We start from the raw sequence: 19,908 nt of genomic DNA on the forward strand, positions 1-19,908 counted from the left end.
GTTCAACCCCACAAGTTTGAACAGAGCTGGGGGTTATAGTGATTGTGTATATTATGTGTTCAACCCCACAAGTTTGAACAGAGGGGGGGGATATGTAATGCAGCGACTTGCTGGCATTACGGTAATGGTCCAGGATGTGTTTTACCTGACCATGTACCTTCCCCCTCAGGTGACTGGTCACATGACTGTGACATAGCACAGGTCCTGCGCGCACAAAATGTCTGTCTGATCACATGACTGTGACATCAGCAAGGTCCTGTCAGTATGTGTGTGTGTGCACAGGATGCATATATAAACCCTGCTTGATGGGAGACAGGTGTGTTCTGTGAGAGAGGCGTAAGGCCTGTTCCCGTGTGTGTGGGACACCGACCGTGTGAGGCCTAGTGAGGCCGAGTGAAGCCTGGTGCCTGAAAGGTCGAGCCTGGATCCTGTGTGGATGCTAGTGGCCTTGGAAGGCAGAGGCTTGAGGAAGAGTCCTGAAAGGCAGAGCCTGGATCCTGTGTGGATGTCAGTGGCCTTTGAGGGAACGACGGCTAGAGACCCCCACCTGGGAAGCCGCAAAGCCACAGTGGTGGCGGATTATTGGTGAAGAGTCCTGAAAGGCAGAGCCTGGATCCTGTGTGGATGTCAGTGGCCTTTGAGGGAACGATGGCCGGAGACCCCTACCTGGGAAGCCGCAAAGCCACAGTGGTGGCGGATTCAATGGACTGCAGCAACTAAACCCGGCAAAGGTAATACACTTTGTTACATGAACATTGATATGGACATTGATAATTTATTACCTTTCCGTAGGCTGTAACCTGGAGCAAGTGGGCCTGTGTGCCACTTGGCTCGTGAACATTATATAGATATGTGTGTCGGCGTGCCACGGAGTTGGACCCGGTGAACTGTAGCTTATGAAGTAATAAACTGCAGCATTGTGAGAAAACGTAAAGACATTACACGTGTGCATTGATTGACGCAGCGAAGCGAGTAACCCCCATTATGATGTCTAGCGCTGCCTTACACCCTGTAGCGGCTGAACCCTCGGGGCGCTACATGTGCGCTGCTGATAGGCTGACAGATTGCACCTCCCCACTGTAAATGCGGGAAAGAGAAAAAAAATCTTCATTATTTATGCAGAGATCCATCCCCTGCCCCTCCCCCCGCCCCGCTGTACACTCAAACTGCGTATTAACATTAATTTTCATCATTACTGAGAAAAAATCCAGTTATGATTTTGGTGCAAGAACAGTTATCGAACATAACCTCGAACAGCCGAATTTTTTTCAAATTGTTCGTGTTCGCCGAACGGCTCGAACACCGCCCAAAACAGCTCGAATTTGAGATTGGCGAACAGTTCGAGTCGATCACCGCTCATCTCTAATAGGGAGCAATATTATAGTAGTTATATTCTTGTACATAGGAGCAGTATTATAGTAGTTATATTCTTGTACATAGGGGGTAGTATTATAGTAGTTATATTCTTGTACATAGGAGCAGTATTATAGTAGTTATATTCTTATACATAAGAGCAGTATTATAGTAGTTATATTCTTGTACATAGAAACAGTATTATAGTAGTTATGTTCTTGTACATAGGAGCAGTATTATAGTAGTTATATTCTTGTACATAGGGAGCAGTATTATAGTAGTTATATTCTTATACATAGGAGCAGTATTATAGTAGTTACATTCTTGTACATAGGGAGCAGTATTATAGTAGTTATATTCTTGTACATAGGAGCAGTATTATAGTAGTTATATTCTTATACATAGGAGCAGTATTATAGTAGTTATATTCTTGTACATAGGAGCAGTATTATAGTAGTTATATTCTTATACATAGGAGCAGTATTATAGTAGTTATATTCTTGTACATAGGGAGCAGTATTATAGTAGTTATATTCTTGTACATAGGGGGCAGTATTATAGTAGTTATATTCTTGTACATAGAGGGTAGTATTATAGTAGTTATATTCTTGTACATAGGAGCAGTATTATAGTAGTTATATTCTTGTACATAGGGGCAGTATTATAGCAGTTATATTCTTATACATAGGAGCAGTATTATAGTAGTGTAACATACCTGGCGGCGTCCTTGCATAGTGGTCCATCTCCCACTGTGCAAGAGCGCGCACTTGATCTCCAGTCCAGTCTGCTAGCCTGGCTTCCTTCATGCTGTCTGCTTGCCTCTGCTTCTGCTGCTTAAGGGCGGCGCCCGATCATTTCCTGTTTCTTGTACCTGCTACGGGCACACCCCTTGTGCGTCCTCAGCCTATTACTGTCTGTCACCTGGTATTTAACCCAGCTGCTCCAATGAATCCCTGCCTGAGCATTGTGTTTCATTCAGTGTGCTCTTTCACTCTGAATGTGCCAGGTCCCTTTCTGTGTTTGCTTGCCTGCCTTTCCTGGAGGCTGTATTTCCAGGCCTGTCTGAACACACTCCTAGCCTGTTCGTTCCGCCTTCTAGGGGCCGCATACGTAGACCCGCTCCTGTATCTTGTCTGTCCTGTCTGAACACGCTCCTAGCCTGTTCCTCCCGCCTTCTAGGGGCTGCATACCTAGACCCGCTGCTGTATCTTGCTACTGTGTCTGTTCTTGTCTGTATACTCTTCTAGCCTGTTTCCTGTGTTTCTCTATGTCCGTACCTTTCCTTTTTCTGCAGAGTCTGAACTCGTACCTAACTCCTGCTCGTTGTCACTGTACTTCCGTTTGTGAGTTTGTGGTCCACTCGCTACTTCACTGCAAGTACCCTGTGGGTATCTGGTTCTGCCTTTCCCTTCCTGCCTGTTCCGTGTGTACAAAGCCCTGTCCCCCTGCTCTGCCTTGCTCACTGCTCCGGCGGTTCTAGCCTGCTCTGCCTTGCTCACCGCTCCGGCGGTTGTAGCCTGCTCTGCCTTGCTCACCGCTCCGGCAGTTCTAGCCTGCTCTGCCTCGCTCACCGCTCCGGCGGTTCTAGCCTGCTCTGCCTTGCTCAGCGCTCCGGCGGTTCTAGCCTGCTCTGCCTTTGCTCACCGCTCCAGCGGTTCTGGCCTGCTCTGACCCTTTGCTCACTGCTCCGGCAGTCTTGCTCCGCTCTGACCCTTTGCTCACTGCTCCAGCAGTCTTGCTCCGCTCTGACCCTTTGCTCACTGCTCCAGCAGTCTCGCTCCGCTCTGACCCTTTGCTCACTGCTCCGGCAGTCTTGCTCCGCTCTGACCCTTTGCTCACTGCTCCGGCAGTCTCGCTCCACTCTGACCCTTTGCTCACTGCTCCGTCAGTCTCGCTCCGCTCTGACCCTTTGCTCACTGCTCCGGCAGTCTCGCACCACTCTGACCCTTTGCTCACTGCTCCGGCAGTCTCGCTCTGCTCTGACTCCTTTACTCACTGCCCCGGCAGTCTCGCTCTGCTCTGACTCCTTGCTCACTGCTCCGGCAGTCTCGCTCAGCTCTGACCCTTTGCTCACCGCTCCAGGCTTCCTTGTCCTGCTCTACTCTTGCTCACCACTCCAGGCGGCCTTGTCCTGCTCTACTCTTGCTCACAGCTCCAGGCGGCCTTGTCCTGCTCTACTCTTGCTCACCGCTCCAGGCGGCCTCGTCCTGCTCTACTCTTGCTCACCGCTCTAGGCGGCCTCATACTGCTCTACTCTCGCTCACCGCTCTAGGCGGTCTCGTCTTACCCTGCTCTCGCTCACCTCTCTGGGCGGTCTCACTCTGCTGTGTTTGTCCGCCACATCTGTGGTTCTGTTCCTGAGTCCCAGTGTGTATGGGTCCTATCCCACCTGTGTTTCAACCTGCTAGTGCCTCCCTGTCTGCACTCTAGCCGTGCTTGCCTGTACCCCCCTGCCTGCATACCCGCCTGCCTGCATACCAGTCGTGCCTGCATATACCCACCAGTCTGTGTGCCAGCCTAACCGGTCTGTTCCTGTATTCCCCTGTGTGGGTCAACAGCCGTGTCCGGGGTCTGTCCTGGAGTAGCACCTGGTCCCTCTGCTCGGTTCCTCCTTGGTGCACTGGTGTCGTATGCCGTCGTGCGACCCTGGTCGGATCGGGTGAATACCTAGTTACGCCCCTCCAGGCATTCACTCTCCGGCACGGTCCAGTGGAATCACACGCACACGCCGCTCAGCCCGGGCGTGTGCATTACAAGTAGTTATATTCTTATACATAGGAGCAGTATTATAGTAGTTATATTCTTGTACATAGGAGCAGTATTATAGTAGTTATATTCTTGTACATAGGAGCAGTGTTATAGTAGTTATATTCTTGTACATAGGGGCAGTATTATAGTAGTTATATTCTTGTACATAGGGGCAGTATTATAGTGGTTATATTCTTGTACATAGGAGCAGTATTATAATAGTTATATTCTTGTACATAGGGGCAGTATTATAGTAGTTATATTCTTGTACATAGGGACAGTATTATAGTAGTTATATTCTTGTACATAGGGGGCAGTATTATAGTAGTTATATTCTTGTACATAGGAGCAGTATTATAGTAGTTATATTCTTGTACATAGGGGGCAGTATTATAGTAGTTATATTCTTGTACATAGGGGCAGTATTATAGTAGTTATATTCCTGTACATAGGAGCAGTATTATAGTAGTTATATTCTTGTACATAGGAGCAGTATTGTAGCAGTTATATTCTTATACATAGGAGTAGTATTATAGTAGTTATATTCTTGTACATAGGAGCAGTATTGTAGCAGTTATATTCTTATACATAGGAGTAGTATTATAGTAGTTATATTCATTACACTGTTATAATTGTTATGTTTTGTTACTCGTAAATAGCACATGTTAAAAGTTCATAATTAAGACAGAAGAAGATGATAAAGTGAATATAAATTAAAAGGAATTTTTGTTAATGACTATTTTTCGATGTAAAGGGTTACATTTGGATGTATACAGTCATACTGTGAGTTGGGATGCCGGAGTGAGGTCCCGCTATATAAAACGTGATCAATATTACATTTAGAGCCAGAGCAGAATCAGTTGTCATGGAAACGAGAGAACATCCCCGCCGCGTCTTCTTGTAGAAATATTACTTTCTGAAGGAAATCCCGAATGAAAAATGCTTAAATGAAAGTTTCCAAGTTTATCTCCATAATAAAAGATCTGTCTAATGTTAATCTTTATTTATAAAGTGAAAACATATTTTGCAGCACTTTACAATTCAGAGGGGACTTGTTCAGAAAATATCAGACATTAGCGAATAACCCATAAATGAACATTTTAGCAAAAGGAGTGACGGCTCGGCTCGTAACATTCTGGCCACATTTTAGGCTTTGCATTAATGTATCAGTAATTGGATCTCCTCACCCCCAAAACAAAAACAAAAGAAAAAAAAACCACACAGTTTCTGCCTGGAAACAAGCAACATGCAGGGTAATTCCAGTTGACATATGATGGCTTCATTGTCTTTTAATCTGCAGAATACAAACATAAAAGGTGGTTGCTCAGATGAAGAGAAAGTGATATGCTGATGCCCCCCTGGCACCCAGCGCTGCGCTACTGGCACCACCCTCAATGGTCAATCAGTCATCCTCTAGTCCTCACCATGGGCCTCCAAGAACCTCCAGCCCTGGACAACTGCCCATATAGCCCACATGATAATTCACAAATCGTTTCTCGCTGTTTGAGGATGAATTGTTCTGTGTTTTTTTTTTCATTTAATAAAAGTCTCAAATACCATTTATTTCCTTTCTTTTTTTTCTGTCTGGCTGTGTGATTATCCAGCCCACATATGTCTGTCTGATGCTCTCAAGACTTTTACTTTGAAGTGGATGCTACATTTGTTTAGCTTGATACAATAATTATACATAATGAGAATTAATAAGAGATAAATATGAGATAGATAGGTAATAGATATATAGATAGATATGGAATAGATAGATAAATATGAGATAGATGGATAGATAGATAATAGATAGATAGATATGAGATAGATGATAGATAAATAGATATGAGATAGATAGAAAATAGATAGATAGATTTATAGATGATATATAGATAGATGATAGATAGATAATAGATAGATAGATAATAAATAGATATGAGATAGATAGATGATAGATAGATAGATAGATGATAGATAGATAGATGATAGATAGATAGAAAGATATATAGATAGATAGATAGATAGATACATAGTAATCAAAAGCTCCTACACCGAGATCCTCTGCAGTGTGAGTGTGAATTGAAGCAGAACGGCTGATTTCGAGCAGAGCCGCGTAGTCAGACAGGGCTGCAGCCTAAGTCCAAGGCTCTTCAACATCTACATCAATGAGGTCTCACCCTCTATGACGCCCAGGTGAAATTCTTGCTGTATGCAGTTGACCTACTGCTGCTGTCACCAACTGAGCAAAGGCCTCCAACACAACCTGAAAATCTTAGAGAAAATTCAGCTCCACATGGGCACTACCGTTCAACCCAAACAAAAGCAACATCATGGTGTTCCGCAGAAGAAAGCCAAGATCGGACTAGCATCCTTCATTTGTACTAAATAACTGTACTCTTACAAGAATGGAAAAATACACCTACCTGTGCCTGGAAATTCACCAGTCAGGGAGCTTTAAACAAGCCATAGAGACCCTGAAGGACAAGGCCTGCAAAACCTTCTATGCCATCAGTAGGAAACGCTATCATCTGAAGCTGCCAGTGAGGGTCTGGCTAAAAATCTTCGATTCCATCATCGCCCCAATCCTCCTGTACAGCAGTGAAGTATGGGGTCCTCACACATACCTAGACTGGTCAAGGTGGGATTCCAGCCCAACAGAAATATTCCACCTGGAATTCTGTAAGCGCCTTCTCCAGGTCCATCGGAGCACCACCAACAGTGCCTGCCAGGCTGAGCTGGGCAGATTCCCGCTACACCTAGCAGTTCTGAAGAGGGCGCTGTCCTTCTGGGCTCACCTACATAGTAGCAGTCCGAGCTCCCATCATCATAAAGCCCTGCTACATATATATAGGTGGTCCACACAAACCAGGAACCGCTCACCCAAACCCAACCGGACCAAAATGCCAATCACAGCAGCCTGACAAAAGCCAGAATCAGGAAACGGTAGACGAGGGCGAGGAGAAATATTTGAAAAAAGAACGCCCTAGCTGCATTCGAAACGCATTGCTTTAATGTCCTCTATTTATTTGGACCGCTAATATAACTGCATACAGTGTCAGATGATACATGTATTTTTTTGCACAATACTGTTATACCTTTGACGTAATAAACAAATAGCTTTTATGGGAGCTGGATTCAGCTCTCTTCGATCAGCCAGGAGAAATATGTCAGTGACTGGAGGAACGACATCATCACCTCACAGAAACTGACCATGCACCGGAGTCTACAGAGAGACTACAGACTGGCTCCATATCTGGAGAAACTCGAGGACCCCAGAGACCGCCAGATCCTGAGCTGGTATAGACTCAGTGCCCACAATCTGGCCATAGAGTCCGTCTGGCACAGACAGCTACAAGCCCAGAGAGGACAGACTGTGCCCACACTGCAACCTGGAGGATGAGAACCACCTCCTGCAACCTGGACGATGAGACCCAACTCCTGCTACACTGCACCAAATACTCAGCAGTGAGGGACACTCACGTCAGGAGACTCTCCAATCTCTTCCCGGATTTCAACTCCATGAATGAGGAAGAGAAAACATATATCCAGCTGGGGGAAGAAGAGAGCGCGGTGGAGATAGCAGCACAATATGTGAGCGCGGTGGAGATAGTGACGCGCCCCCATAGCCGTGGGGTACTCGGCAGCCGGGCCTATGGATGCTGGGGGGGGGGGGGATGGCCCGGTCCGTGGCCCAGGGCGGTCAACAAAAAGGGGGTTTTATTTATAGGGGATTTGTAAAGTTCGTGACGCCACCTGTGGAATGCGGCCAAAGGGAGCCACCGCTGCGGAGCAGTCCTCTGAAGCTGATGGTACTGCAGCAGGGATGGTGTGGCTCTCCACAGGAAGAGCTAGCTCCAGGGCAGTGTAGATGTTGTTGGTTGCGCTGGGCGTTGTAGTGCAGGGGGAAAGATGACGCAGCTGAAATAATGGACGGAGGTAGTGCGGTGCAGTCATCCGAGTCTTTACTCACAGTTTTTATGTTCCACAGGTACACTGTACGGGTGTCAGCCTCCCACGTCGCGCTGTGTTCACCAGACCGGGAGTTCAGCTCTTCCTCAGGTAGGTTAGGAGCACCTGACGGAACCCCGCTTTCTCGTGTTCCTCTCTAGACCGACTTCACGCTGGATCTTCTCCCTCCTGCCCTGCGCTTCCCCACTCTCAGTCCCGCTCGGGTGCTCTGAAGTCCCTCTTGTCTAACTGGAGTTCTCGGACCTGCTTGAACCTCACGGAGATTAGAATGAGGATTTGGCAACTGAACTGTAAAAGCCAGAAGCCTCCGGTTTTTCCAGCCGAGACCTGGAGTAACACGGCTGGTCCAGGGGCCGGTCCCCTTCTTGCGGCCTGATCCCTCTGTCTTCTGACAGATTCGGGGCGTACGGGTGCCGTCCTGCACTCGCCGTACCCCCTGGGATCCCTTCTATAGATCGGAGCCTTCCTCCTCTGCTCCCCTCCTGGGCCTCTAGCACTAGGCCCTACTTGTGGAGCAGATGACGTGCCCCCAGGGCCGTGGGGTACTCGGCAGCCGGGCCTCTGGTTGCTTGGGGGATATCACGGTAGCTGGCCCGGTCCGTGACCCAGGGCGGTCAGTAAAAAGGGGGGTAGATTTATAGGGGATAGGGAAAGTTCGTGACGCCACCTGTGGTGCCTGGTGAGGATCATCAGCGCTGCAACAGTCCTCTGAGGCAGATGTTAGGGCAGCTTGTGATGTGGAGCAGGCCTCAGGGCAGTAAAGTGAGAGAGCGTGGGTTGCGCTGGGCATTGTAGTGCAGGGGGAACAATGGCGCAGATGAAAGAATGGACGGAGGCAGTATAGTGCAGTCATCCGAGGTTTTACTCACAATTCTTAAGACAGTCCACAGGTGCGCTGTATAAGTGAAGGCCTCCCGCGTCGCACTGCGTTCACCGGGCAGGGGTTCAATCCTTCCTCAGGCATCTTGAGAATACCTGGCTGAACCCCACTTTCTCATGTTCGTATTTTGACCGTCTTCACACTGGGTCTTTCTCCCTCCTGCCCTGCGCTGCCCACTCTGAATCCTGTTCGGGTACTCTGAAGTCCCTTCTGTCCGTTGGAGTTACACAGACTTGCTTGAACCTCAGGGGACTATAATGCGGCTACGATCCCTCTGTCTTCTGACAGATTCGGGGCGTACGGGTGCCGTCCTGCACGCGCCGTACCCCCTAGGATCCTTTCGTAGAACGGAGCCTACTCCCTGCTCCCCTACGGGGCCTCTAGACCAGGCCCTACTTGTGGAGCAGAGCTCCTAATGAGGCTCTGCTCCCGGACTGGTCTTCTGAACTGTCCCGAGCTGTTCTTCTGAACTGCTCTCAAGAACTATCTAACCACCACCCTAAGATGGCTTCCCTATTTTATACTCCTACCAAAGTGCTCCGTCTAATTACTTCCTCCACCCACACCCACTACTGGTTCCCCCTACCTCTGGGTTCCCCCCGCTTCAGCCAGGGTCAGGGCTCAGCAGCTGCGCTCTGCATGTTGCCCCTCCAGCTGGCCTGGAGCAGTGTAGTGTTGGATGCAGGTGTTTGGGGTTCCGTGCAGCACTCCCTCATTACCTGAAAGAAGGGAGACACCACACCTCTGGGTGAGGTGCAGTACCTCTGTGGCGACTGAACCCTCAGGGACGCCACATTCCCCCCCGGTAAAACACAGCACGTCCGAGGGCTGGAACAGAGTAAAACAGGGTATAAATGACATGCAAATTTTTAGATGCACCGCATATAAGATTGTAAAACTCAACATTTCTTCCCTTTATGGGAGGCACATTTTTCAGTGACATTATAAAACTTTCTTAAATAACATTTTCCTTTTTCAATAAGTGCAACAAGTAGCAGCATGAGGGACCTGTCCGCAAACCCTCAACGTAGGCCCTGGGCGTGGCTGCAGGGCATAGGCGATCCTGGAGTTGGACCACGGCTTCCGCCACGCCAAACGAGTTTTTGTTCTGTGATCATGGTTATTACTATAAAACCAATAGGGTGCACTTTAAGAAGTGCTGAACTATTTTACAATGCAAGTTCTTGGCCGATCACTGTCCCCAGCCTACAAGTCTATTTACCCTGGCGGATACTTAAGTAAACACACACTATAAGGCAAAATACTATTTTCAACTCTCAACACTGCACCCTTACGGGTGACTATATACAATTAGTGTTCAATCCCACCTGCTGGCTCAATAGTGGGGACCTCGCCTGGGGTACTTTTCGTTCTTCCCTGACCCAGCCGGGTTATAAGGGGTTTCCTGCAGGGGTGTGTCCTCGCTGACAAGATACACGTGCAGGGCGCACTAGCCACGTTCACCATGGTGCCGGGTGTACGTGACGTGGTCCCACGGATACAGGTTCCGGTCGGGATGGCCTCCCTCCAGCTCGGGCTCCACATCCCGCCGGTTTACAAATATGTCCCTCTCGAAATCGGGACTCCTGATAAAGCCCCACCCAGCCTTCAGGTTGAACTTCACCACGAGGCCTTCCTCGCGGGGGCTGGGGTGGGCTGACTCCGCCTGGCAGACCTGCGCCTTGGCGGCCTTGTCTCGGGCCTCCAGGCGCTCACAGCGCGCCTGCCGCGCACGTCGCTCCTTTTCCAGTTGCCGGAGCTCCCGCCTGCAGAACTCTTTCCTCTGCAGGCCTCGGTCTCTTGTGAGAACCCCATCAGGTCCCCCCCCCGGTTGTCCCAGCATAACTCTTGTCCGCTGGTGCAGGCAACCGGGGGTGCTGGTATTGGGAGGAGCGGGCACGGCTGCTGGTCCTCAAACCGGGCGGACCAATCAAAGACCGGCGCGGAGGTGAAGGTGGCGGGAGGGCTTCCAGTAGTAGGCCCGCTACTTCAGCGCCCGGGAGTAGAGGTTCCGGATGGGCACTACATGGGAGGTCCTCTGGTTCAGCGCCCGGGGGGGAGGTTCTGGGCTGCACAGCTGTTCCAGCCAGGGTACGGCAGCACACGGGGAGTACTGGTGGATGAGGCCCAGGAGCAGGTCGGCGCATACAGCGCCCGTGACAGGGGACGGTTTCCAACCTGCTCCTGTGTCGTATGCGACCTCCTGGTACTCGGCAAGCTCCGCCGGGGCTGGGGTGCTGCTGCTGACATCCAGTGCCGTCTTACGCCATGCCGCCAATTTCCCTAGCAGCTCCCTCCTCCACTTCGCGACTGCTGCCTGCTGGGCCCGCTCCACTTGTTGGCCCAGCTCCAGAACTTCGTTCTGGATGAACTCTGCGTCCCCCGGGGACAATTTCCCAGCTTCTCCCTCCAGGGTGAGGGGAGCCGCTTGACATTCCAGCAGGTCAGAGGCGGAGGGTTGGTCCTCGCATCTTTCCATCCTGGCTGCCGGGTGCGGTTTGGCCAGACTGAATAAGGCCACACCTTGTCTCCATTCCTTCTCTCCGCCTCCTCTCTTCTTTCGGGGGTGGCCCCATGGCGATTTGCTGTCGGTCACTCCCTGTGACGGCCTCCCTGCCTTGACAGACACATCTATGCGGACAGTCACTGTGCAAGGGGCAGGGTTGGCTTTTGGCGCCATTCCGGAACCCGGCCCACGATGGGAGGTTCCATATTGTTGTCCTTTAGCATGAACACAATGGCGCCCTTTCTTCCGGGGCGGGTGCCACATTCAGTAACATAACACAATTCTTCAGGCACACTTCACCGGCCGATACGGGCTGGTCACGTATCCTGTTCGTGACGCCAAGTCATGACACGCCCCCTGGGCCGTGGGAGTACTCGGAAGCCGGGCCTCTGCGTATGCCGGTGGGGGATATCACGGTGGGCCGTCAGTAAAAAGGAGAATTTATAGGGGATTTGGAAAGTTCGTGACGCCACCTGTGGAATGCGGCTAAAGGGAGCCGCCGCTGCGGAGCAGTCCTCTGGAGCTGGTGTTATGGCAGCAGGGATGGTGTGGCTCCCCACAGGTAGAGCTAGCCCCAGGGCAGTGTAGAGGTAGATGGTGGATGCTGGGAAGAGATGGCAGGACGGTCCCCGACGAAAGACGGACACTCACACGGGGGTAAGCTTCAGTACCTTTACTGGTGATGGTGCAGGCACGGTCCAGGGTACTCCGGGCGAAGGGTACACTTTTGGACTCTCCCCAGTGAGCGGGTACAGGGCCTCCTGATCCGTGGCTTTTCTCGCTAAGCTTCTGGCCTGCCTGGAACTAGGCCTAGCTTGGTTACTGTCTCTCTCTCCCTTGCACCTGCTGACCTATTGGTAGGGCCTTCTCTTTGGAGATCACTCTCCCTGGACGCTGGGGCCTCCGTGACTCCTAGCCCTGGTACTGTAGTCAGCGTTTGGCAAACCTGGGACCTGTAGTCCTCCAGGGGTTCCGGTAGTCCCTACTGGGTGTAAAGAATCCCTGTAGGCGCGGACCCGGTGTCCGGTATATATCTCGGTGTGAGTCTGGTATGCTCCTCTGCCCCCCTTGCTACTTCTTCTTTCTCCTCTCGCCTTCGGCCCACTCAAGGCCCTCACTAAGCCTTCACACGTGCTGTAGGCCTTGGCTCGCCTAAGCATCGCAGCAGTGTGCTGCTCTTCGCTGCTCTCTGAGCGTCAGCACGCTCTCTGCTCAACTCTGATCTAAAGCTAAACTGAAACTGAGCTGCCTGGCTCCACCCTCCCTTTATATATCCCTATCAGGGCTCCCTCTGCTGGTCTGAGGTGGTAGGGTGGAGGTGTGTGAATGTGTGAGGGCCTCTTGTGGAGAAGTCCATCCATGCACCCTTCTGGGTTCTGTGGCACCAATGCACAGCAGGGCGCCACACAGAGCTTCTAAGAGACTCTGCTCCCTGACTGTCTTCACTCTCTCCTCTCACTGACTGCTCTGCCACCCTAAGATGGCTTCCCTTTTTATATCTCCTACAATGGTGCTCCCCTAAACTGCTTCCTCCACCCACACACACTACTGGTTCCCCCTACCTTTGGGTTCCCTCCACTCCAGCCAGGGAAAGGGCTCAGCACTGTGCACATGCATCTTGCCCTTCCAGCCGGCCTGGAGCAGTGTAGTGTTGAATGTGGGTGTTGGGGTTCCGGGCAGCACTCCCTCCTTACCTTAGAGGAGACACCACACCTCTGGATGAGGTGCAGTACCTCTGTGGCGACTGAACCCTTGGGGGCGCCACACTCCCCCCTGTTAAAACACAGCACGTCCGCGGGCTGGAACAGAGTAAAAACAGGGTATATTACAGACATGCAAATTTTTAGATGCATCACATATAAGATCATAAACATAACATTTCTTCCCTTTATGGGAGGCACTTTTTCTTGAACGTTACAGGTTATTGTTACACTATAAAACATTTCTTTCATTAAACATTTTTCAACAGGTTACAGTACCAATAGGGAGCACTTTAAGAAGTGCAAAACTATGTACAAAATCAGTTCTCGGCTGCTCACAGTCCTCAGCCTGAAGTCTGTATACCCTGATGGGTAATTATGAAAACACACTTAAAACAAATTACTGGTGGTACCCTTACGGGTGACTATATACACAATGTCCAGTCCCACTTACTGTACTAGTAGTGGGGTCCCCGCCTGGGGTACTTTTGGTTTTTGCTGGACCCAGCCGGGTCATCAGCCAAGAAATGCGGGGGCGTGTCCTCGATCACACGGTACACCTTGAGGGCATACCACCCACGTTCCCCGTGGTGTTGAGTGTAGGTGACACGGTCACCGGGGTACAAGTTACGGTTGGGATGGCCCTGTTCCAGCTCGGGCTCAACATCCTGCCGGTTCACGAAAATATCCCTGCTGAAATTGGGATCTCGAATAAAGCCCCACCCAGCCTTCAAATCGAACTTCACCACGACTCCTTCTTCACGGGGGCTGGGGTGGGCAGACTCTTGAGCCTTTGCGGTCTTGTTCCGGGCCTCTAACCGCTCACAATGCGCCCGCCGAGCGCACCATTCCTTTTCCAGCTGTTGGAGCTCCCGCCTGCAGAACTCCTTCCTCTGCAGTGCTTTGGCTTGGGTCTCCTGCGGGAACCCCATCAGGTCCCCCCCCCCGGTTGTCCCTACTAAATTCTTCTCCGCTGGGGCAGGCAACCGGGGGCACTGGTGTCGGGAGTAGCGGGCACTGCTGCTGGTCCTCGAACCGGGCAGAACAAACAATAGCCGGCGCGCCGTACACCCACTCGGGTGCCGGAGGTGGAGGCTCCGGGAGGGAACCAAGCAGGAGGTCCTCAGGATCAGCGCTCGGGGGTGGAGGTTCCGGGCTGAGCAGCTGTTCCAGGGAGTACATGGCGGGGTATGGGGAGTGCTGGCGTAGGAGGCCCAGGAGCAGGTCGGCGCTTGCAGCGCCCGGGACAGGGGAACTCTTCCTACCTGCTCCTGTGCTGCACACGGCCTCCTGGTGCTCATCCGGCTCCGCCGGGGCTGGAGCGCCGCTGCCGGTATCCGGTGCTGGCCGCTGCCGAGCTGCTAACTTCTCCAGCAGCTTGCTCTTCCACCTGGTGACCGCTGCTTGCTGGGCCCATTCCACCTGCTGGCTCAGCTCCAGGATCTCACTTCGGAGGAATTCCGCATCCTCCGGGGAAAGTTCATTTGTCGCTCCCTCCAGGGTGAGGGAAGGCACTTCCTGCTGCAGGCCAGAGGCGGAGGCTTGATCCTTGCTTCCGTCCATACTGGCTTCCGGCTGCGGTCTGTCTAGACTTGCTAAGGCCACACCCTGTCTCCATTCCTTCTCTCTTCCTCCCCTCCCCTTTCGGGGGCGGTCCCATGGCAGCTTGCTGTCGGTCACTCCCTGCGACGTCCTCCCTGCCTTGACGGACACATCTATGCGGACAGTCACTGTTGCAAGGGGCAGGGTGTGCTTTTGGCGCCATTCTGGGACCCGGCCCACGATGGGAGGTTCCATAATGTTATTTTTGATCACGCACATAATGGCGCCCGTTCTTCTGGGGCGGGCGCCACATTCAGTGTAGAAAAACAGTTCTTTAGGCACACAATACCTGCTGATAATGGGTTGGTCACGTATCCTGTTCGTGACGCCAAAGATGATGCGCCCCCAGGGCCGTGGGGTACTCGGCAGCCGGGCCTATGGATGCTGGTGGGGGAATATCACGGTGGCTGGCCCGGTCCGTGGCCCAGGGCGGTCAACAAAAAGGGGGTTTTATTTATAGGGGATTTGTAAAGTTCATGACGCCACCTGTGGAATGCGGCCAAAGGGAGCCGCCGCTGTGGAGCAGTCCTCTGAAGCTGATGGTACTGCAGCAGGGATGGTGTGGCTCTCCACAGGAAGAGCTAGCTCCAGGGCAGTGTAGGTGTTGTTGGTTGCGCTGGGCATTGTAGTGCAGGGGGAAAGATGGCGCAGCTGAAATAATGGACGGAGGCAGTGCGGTGCAGTCATCCGAGTCTTTACTCACAGTTCTTATGTAAGTTCCACAGGTGCACTGTACGGGTGTCAGCCTCCCACGTCGCGCTGCGTTCACCAGACCGGGGGTTGAGCTCTTCCTCAGGTAGGTTAGGAGCATCTGACAGAACCCCGCTTTCTCGTGTTCCTCTCTAGACCGTCTTCACGCTGGGTCTTCTCCCTCCTGCCCTGCGCTTCCCCACTCTCAGTCCCGCTTGGGTGCTCTGAAGTCCCTCCTGTCCAACTGGAGTTCCCGGACCTGCTTAACCCTCACGGAGATTAGAATGAGGCTTTGGCAACTGAACTATAAAAGCCAGAAGCCTCCGGTTTTTCCAGCCGAGACCTGGAGTAACACGGCAGGTCCAGGGGCCGGTCCCCTTCTTGCGGCCTACGATCCCTCTGTCTTCTGACAGATTCGGGGCGTACTGGTGCCGTCCTGCACTCGCCATACCCCCTAGGATCCCTTCTATAGATTGGAGCCTACTCCTCTGCTCCCCTCCTGGGCCTCTAGCACTAGGCCCTACTTGTGGAGCAGAGCTCCTAAGAGACTCTGCTCCCTGACTGTCTTCACTCTCTCCTCTCACTGACTGCTCTGCCACCTTAAGATGACTTCCCTTTTTATATCTCCTACAATGGTGCTCCCCTAAACTGCTTCCTCCACCCACACACCCACTACTGGTTCCCCCTACCTTTGGGTTCCCCCCACTCCAGCCAGGGACAGGGCTCAGCACTGTGCACATGCATCTTGCCTTCCAGCCGGCCTGGAGCAGTGTAGTGTTGAATGTGGGTGTTGGGGTTCCGGGCAGTACTCCCTCCTTACCTGAGAGAAGGAGACACCACACTTCTGGGTGAGGTGCAGTACCTCTGTGGCGACTGAACCCTCAGGGACGCCACAATAGCAGCACAATATATGAGTGCGGTGAAGATAGCAGCGTAGTATATGAGTGCGGTGGAGATAGCAGCACAATATATGAGTGCTGTGGAGATAGCAGCACAATATATGAGCGCGGTGGAGATAGCAGCACAATATATGAGCGTGGTGGAGATAGCAGCACAATATGTGAGCGCGGTGGAGATAGCAGCACAATATATGAGCGCGGTGGAGATAGCAGTACAATATATGAGCGCGGTGGAGATAGCAGCACAATATGTGAGCGCGGTGGAGATAGCAGGACAATATGTGAGCGCGGTGGAGATAGCAGCACAATATATGAGCGCGGTGGAGATAGCAGCACAATATATGAGCGCGGTGGAGATAGCAGCACAATATATGAGCGCGGTGGAGATAGCAGCACAATATATGAGCGCGGTGGAGATAGCAGCACAATATATGAGTGCGGTGGAGATAGCAGCACAATATATGAGTGCTTTGGAGATAGCAGCACAATATATGAGCGCGGTGGAGATAGCAGCACAATATATGAGCGCGGTGGAGATAGCAGCACAATATATGAGCGCGGTGGAGATAGCAGCACAATATATGAGCGCGGTGGAGATAGCAGCACAATATATGAGCGCGGTGGAGATAGCAGCACAATATATGAGCGCGGTGGAGATGGCAGCACAATATATGAGCGTGGTGGAGATAGCAGCACAATATATGAGCGCGGTGGAGATAGCAGCACAATATATGAGCGCGGTGGAGATAGCAGGACAATATATGAGCGCGGTGGAGATGGCAGCACAATATATGAGCGCGGTGGAGATGGCAGCACAATATATGAGCGCGGTGGAGATGGCAGCACAATATATGAGCGCGGTGGAGATGGCAGCACAATATATGAGCGCGGTGGAGATGGCAGCACAATATATGAGCGCGGTGGAGATGGCAGCACAATATATGAGCGCGGTGGAGATAGCAGCACAATATATGAGCGCGGTGGAGATAGCAGCACAATATATGAGCGCGGTGGAGATAGCAGCACAATATATGAGCGCGGTGGAGATAGCAGCACAATATATGAGCGCGGTGGAGATAGCAGCACAATATATGAGCGCGGTGGAGATAGCAGCACAATATATGAGCGCGGTGGAGATAGCAGCACAATATATGAGCGCGGTGGAGATAGCAGCACAATATATGAGCGCGGTGGAGATAGCAGCACAATATATGAGCGCGGTGGAGATAGCAGCACAATATATGAGCGCGGTGGAGATAGCAGCACAATATATGAGCGCGGTGGAGATAGCAGCACAATATATGAGCGTGGTGGAAATAGCAGCACAATATATGAGCGCGGTGGAGATAGCAGCACAATATATGAGCGCGGTGGAGATAGCAGCACAATATATGAGCGTGGTGGAAATAGCAGCACAATATATGAGCGCGGTGGAGATAGCAGCACAATATATGAGCGCGGTGGAGATAGCAGCACAATATATGAGTTAATTTATTTCAGTTCTTCAAAACGAAAAGTGAAACTCCTATATTATATAGAGACATTACAAACAGAGGAATCTATTTCAAGTGTTTATTTCTGTTAATGTTGATGATTATGGCTTACAGCCAATGAAAACACAAAAGTCATTATCTCAGTAAATTAGAATACTTTATAACAACAGCTGGAAAAATGATTTTAAAATCCAAAATGTTGTCCTACTGAAATGTATGTTCAGTAAACGCCCTCAATACTTGGTCGGTTCCTTTTGCATCAATTACTGCATCAATGCGGCAATGTGGCATGGAGGCGATCAGCCTGTGGCACTGCTGAGGTGTTATGGAAGCCCAGGTGGCTTTGATAGCAGCCTTCAGCTCGTCTGCATTGTTGGGTCTGGTGTCTCACATCTTCCTCTTGATAATACCCCATAGATTCTCTATAATAGATTCTCTATGGGGTTAAGGTCAGGCGAGTTTGCTGCCAATCAAGTACAGTGATACTGTTGTGTGTAAACCAGGTATTGGTACTTTTGGCAGTGTGGACAGGGGCCAAGTCCTGCTGGAGAATGACATTTCCATCTCCAAAAAGCTTGTCGGCAGAGGGAAGCATGAAGTGCTCTAAAATGTCCTGGTAGACGGCTGCACTGACTTTGGTCTTGATAAAACACAGTGGACCTGCACCAGCAGATGACATGGCTCCCCAAACCATCACTGATTGTGAAAACTTCACACTAGACCTCCAGCAGCTTGGATTGTGGCCTCTCCGCTCTTCCTCCAGACTCTGGGACCTTGATTTCCAAATGAAATGCAAAATTTACTTTCATCTGAAAACAACACCTTGGACCACTGAGAACAGTCCAGGTCTTTTTCTCCTTGGCCCAGGTAAGACGCTTCTGGCGTTGTCTATTGGTCATGAGTGGCTTGACACAAGGAATGTGACACTTGTAGCCCATGTCCTGGATATGTCTGTGTGTGGTGGCTCTTGAAGCAATGACTCCAGCAGCAGTCCACTCCTTGTGAATCTCCCCCAAATTTTTGAATGGCCTTTTCTTAACAATCCTTTCCAGGCTGCGGTTATCCCGGTTGCTTGTGCACCTTTTCCTACCACACTTTTTCCTTCCACTCAACTTTCCATTAATATGCTTGGATGCAGCACTCTGATAACAGTCAGCTTCTTTAGCAATGACCTTTTGTGGCTTACATTCCTTGTGGAGTGTTGATTCTATTGGCTTTTCCGTCTCTTCTTCTCCTTCGTCTCATCCTCTTCTCTCCTTGTTACTCGTCCATTGATGACACATTATACATCTTTAGGGTGCGTTGAACATCAGCGATCTTTGTTTCGATGTTGAGTTGGCAATTTGCTGAGCATTAGCAGCATATACGGTGCGCACAGAGGGAATTTTCTTCTTCTTTGCCTAATGCCAAAGATGTGCTTCCGTCAAAGCATGCATGAGTCAAAAGTTCACAGAGGCACTTCTCAGCTGATGACTTTTTTGTGAGCAAATACCGAATTAATGCGTGCTCGCCATCTAGTGACCACAGGGATTTATTTTTGCCTAGTGTAATTGCCGCTGTTCTCCTGAATCCGGCGATGCTTTTCTTTCGTTCCTGCGCCTCTCTGTTCCTGAGATATGGCTTCTTTTTTACTATGCATAATTCTAGTCTTGTCAGCCAAGTGGGTGTGGTCCTAAACTACTCGCTGTGGGCGTGGTCATGAGGACTTGCCTAGTTGGCTAAAAGGCTAAATTTATACACAAAGAAAAGTGGGCCATATCTCGGGAACGGAGAGGCTCAGAGACAAAAGAAAAACAACGCCAAATTCAGGAGAACAGCGGCATTTACACCAGGTGGAAAAAATTACATATTTAAGCCAAATGATAAGTCCTCTTTAAAGGGGTTTTCCAGATTAGTGAACATATTTTCATACACCTTATAAGGGAATTTTGAGTTATTGGATGTCTATGCCGTTACTTTGAAGCTCTTTGTCAGCAAAATGGAGTCAATCAGGAGTTTCCATTCATTGACAGCAAGCAGCTGTATTGAAAATGGTTAAGGATTGAAATACAAAGACTGAAATAATAAATAATACTCAGTAAGG

This window comes from Phyllobates terribilis, unplaced genomic scaffold, assembly GCF_046119375.1.
Source record: "Phyllobates terribilis strain yellow unplaced genomic scaffold, ASM4611937v1 Scaffold_2__4_contigs__length_985480577, whole genome shotgun sequence".
Taxonomy (NCBI): domain Eukaryota; kingdom Metazoa; phylum Chordata; class Amphibia; order Anura; family Dendrobatidae; genus Phyllobates; species Phyllobates terribilis.